Below are 4,278 nucleotides of genomic sequence, written 5' to 3'. Positions count from 1 at the left end.
CGGATTTGACAAACAAGCAGCCAAGCAGCAACCTGGAGGTTGCTTTTAACAAATCTGGGCTTCCTTAATATTTGAGCAGTGCACAATGTTGATGGCCTCTTTGCACTTTAAGAAGCTCCAACCAAATACTGAAAACATACATTGTACAACATTGCCCTCTCAATGGGGCAATGTTTCTGTCTTAGAAATCTTCATTTATTGGTCTCTGTGACGGTGGAATTCAGATTCTTTCATCCTCAGGCCCTTTTCAACAGGTTTTGATTATATATCTAGTAGCACTAGGAAACTTTTCATATTTACCAAATGCTGAAACTGAAATTGTTCTAGAAAACCATCTCAGTGAAGATCCGAAGCTGAAAATAACGCAAATGAAAGTGATACCTTATTCAAAGTAGTTTTTCTTTCAATAGTAATGAATTCTCTATTTTTATGTACCCGAGCATTAACAACCAAAGGTCGAAGGAAAACAGCTTAAAAAATGAATGGGGTGATATATAGTGGCTGAACATGCCATCTCTGAAGGTAGAGGTAGCAGAGAGTAAGATAAATAGGTAAGAGAGTTGCAGTGGAACGGAGTGGAAAGAACAGTCAGCTGCGAGACTAGATTTATACTCTGTAAAGTGTTTTTAGAAGATATGTCACTGAAGATGTGTGGACAGATGAGTATCAGGTGACATGACAGACACTAGAAAAATGTCACTGTGTAGAATGAAACATGTGAGCTGAGTAAAGCAAAACAGAAATATTAAAAAGAGGTCCAGTTGTGAGAAGCTAGCGTACTCAGTATCAATAGTATAATCAATAAGCAACACTTAAAATGTAACCTTCAGGAGGGTTGTTTTTATAGGTTTACTATAGTTTTTACCAGAGACAGACATAGGTGTTTTGGTGCCCTTGGCGAGATTTTATGTGGTGAACTCATGTTCCCTCGGAAAAAGGATACTCTGTACACTAAAGTCGTGGTAATAAATTACTTTTTCCATTGTTACAATACCGTTACCATTACTGGCAATAAAATGCAGCACATCACTATAAATCAGCATACACAGTATTCATCAGACCAGGACTTAAGGGAGCAAAAACAATCGTTTATGTGCTGCAGATGGGATGAGGAAGAGTATAGAGGCAAACTTGGCTAGGTGTTCACATAAGCAGAGAAGCACAGTGAATGCACGCAAACAACGCCGACAGATGTGGCATACATAAACAAAAATTAATGGGGGTTTTTATGTGATTATTATTTTAATTTCCTATTTTGCTGATGAATTAATTTATTTGTTTTTATGTACTTTTCTAATATCGAGAGTTGGTTTATATTGCAAGTAAATGTTTTGCAGTAGCAGAAAGCTACCAGTAGGAGGCAGTGTGCGCTGGTAATAGCTCCAGTCTGCATAACTGACAGCCGGCAGATTCCAGTAGGATTAATGAAGCATAGATTTGTTTCTGCCTCATCTCTACCTGTTCTATCCCGTTTAGAGGTGTACAGTGTTCTCAATCTCACAACGTAACCCTCTGAAGAACTTATTTAGTCTAGCTACAGTAGTCTTTATAGTCTTTTGGTGTTTTATTAGTGGTGGAAATTAAGTTTTAAGTACAATTTTTGTGTATCTGTACTTTAGATTTAATCGTGGATACTTTCGACTTTTACCCAACTAAATTTTACAGTAAAAGTAATGATTTGTGCTTCACTACATTTCTATGAAGGACTGAAATAAACTATTACATAAATAAGTATATTGTCTAGAATGACAAAGAAAAGAACATTGACACAATGATTATTTTGAAGAAAGACAAGATATGGTGCTGTTTGTAAATGTTTGATAAATCAGAACCGATTCCAGGAGGATTTGTGAAGCACAGATTTGTTTCTGCCTAATCACTCCTACCTGCTTTATCCTGTTTACAGGAAAATCAGCATCTGTTATACTGACACCAGTCCTGATGTGTGTAACAGATTCTTGGGGGCTCATTCGGGGTCGGCGCTACCCTCTGTTTGGGAGCTGATCCAGGGATAGATGACACCTGGGACCAGAAACGAGAGGATGCTGCCACAACCTTGAGGTGCTGCAAGGAGATACCTGAAGCCGAAGTTGATTCATAGCTGGAGGACGCCTGGGACCAGGAGCAAGTGGTTTCTGTTACAATCCCGCTTGTAGGCCTGTCACGATAACAAATTTTGCTGAGCGAATAATTGTCTCAAAAATTATTGCGATAAACGATAATATTGTTTGAAGACCTTTTTACACTGATTTAATGGAAATGACGTAATAATGCATGCGATTTCCTGCCAGAGATAGATACACTTTATTTTCAAAAGAACATTTAACAGTGGAAGTGATAAAATAAACAAGATAACAAAAACCAAAAATAAAATGGGTTCTCAACCTCCATTAGCAAAAAATGTATTTGAATAAAAACTAAACTACAAAAAGCCAAAGTATCAATAAATACTGCATTCAACCAAAAGAGTGCAGATTATAAAGTCTGTTTACCATATTGCCCTTCAGTAATCATTAGATTTAAATAGAGAAGATGGGCACATCGACTACCTGATGCAATAGTTCACACTACATGATTTTTTGCCCCGATTTTCCTCTTGACAATCCTAGAACGTTGGTCGTTCTAAGATTGTCGCTTGCGTTTTTATACACTTGTAGTGTGTGGTGTGTTACGGCGACTTTGATCTAAATCAGGGGTTTTCTCCGACCTGTTGAATGTGACAGGTAGCAATCAGAAAGCATGGATTCCCCTCCTGCTTTCTGAGGGGAATTTAAAAAGGGGAATCCCAAACAGCCGGCACGACGCAACCCGAAGTCCAGCGGAGTTTGGAGATGATATGTGGAACGTCATACTAACCATTTCGTTTATAAAACGAAATGTTTTATAAACATTAATGTTTATAAAACATTTTGTGCAAAGAATGTAGAAATGACAAGGGGAGGAGCTGGAGTGAAATTGTTACTGCAGTTGATGAACTCTGTAACTTTTCAGCTGTTCTTCCTTAACGTGACATAAATAAGTTCTAAAGATTTTCATTCAGTCAGGATCGACACTAGAGCCACATGGGTTGCAGGTAGATTGTAGTAAAGCATTGATTAATGCCTGGTTTTAAAATTAGTTAATCGACTTGTAGCCATTATTTTGTGCCTATTGTTGGACACCATTGGCATGATCGATCCGTTATACCTAGGATTTCTGTCGGCTAGTTTGTGGTCTCTCAGGTTTTGAAAATGGGCCGACAGCTCTAAGACCGTGTAGTGTGCGCTGGGCATTAAACTAAGAAAATGAGGAAAGGAGGGTCCGTGGAGAGCACTGGAGTTGAGCCTTTTTTCATTCTGTGTCATCAACAGAAAGAGAAAAGGGCCGGACGAAACGATAAAGCCAATAATTAAAATGAGGTTGATAGTTTTAATTTATTGTGCGATTAATTGATTTATTGTTTATCCCGTCAGGCATACCCGCTGGTGTACCTCCTGCAGCAGGCGGACAGAGTCAGCCCCTTTGCCGCAGTCGGAGAGGTTGTTGGGACACTATACTGGTCAGCAGTCGCCTACAGAACCGTGACTGTCATGCAGGTGGTGGGGCATAAGAAGGGTCTGTTTGTGACGGAACGGGCTGACCCTCTGCGCCTGCCGACCATCCCGGTACTGCTGGGCCTCGGGAAGATGAATTGCTGGGAGGATTACTTAGTCAGGCTGTGGGATAGGTACTCGTATAAACACAGGAGTATCTACACAGCCTTCATCGGGTAGTGGTGGTTTCTGCCTCGTCTGTGTACTCGGGCTCGGCGCTGGAGACCAGGTGTCTGTGTCCAGGACTCTGTGTGGGACACTTATCTTTCCCTCCATAGCCAGTCTGATGGCATGGCTGCTGTTCCGATGGGTTACTCCCAGCCTGTAGTGCACTATACTGGGGGGTATTGCACTTGTGCTGATCAAAGGCGTACTGAAAGTGTATTTTAAACAGCAGCAGTACATCATGCAGGCTAACTATCCGGAGAGACACGGGAATGGAATATATAGATATTATAGATAATACTTCATGCTACACCAGTTTGCCAGTATCAAACTCCTAATAATTTTGCTTTTATGTTTATAGTTAAACCACACATAGAGAAACGTCATCTTAAGAACCTTCATTTTGGTTTGGCAAAACAGGTTTTTATATCAGACATATCTTTGGACAAAGTATTGTTTTATTTTTTATCATTCAAATTTAAACTTATGTCACTAATTTGTATTCATGTATGATCTAAATTTATCTTAAGATTAAATTGTT

General features: G+C 39.5%; 1 pseudogene; it reads left to right on the top strand.

Annotated features, from left to right (window-relative positions):
- Positions 1–507: 507 nt before the first annotated feature.
- Positions 508–4,039, top strand: LOC122833066 (annotated as a pseudogene).
- Positions 4,040–4,278: the final 239 nt, after the last annotated feature.

This window comes from Gambusia affinis, linkage group LG06 (genome assembly GCF_019740435.1).
Source record: "Gambusia affinis linkage group LG06, SWU_Gaff_1.0, whole genome shotgun sequence".
In the NCBI taxonomy this organism is placed as follows: Eukaryota; Metazoa; Chordata; class Actinopteri; order Cyprinodontiformes; family Poeciliidae; genus Gambusia; species Gambusia affinis.
Note: the sequence above shows the minus strand (reverse complement) of the source record. Positions and strands in the feature narration are given on the sequence as shown.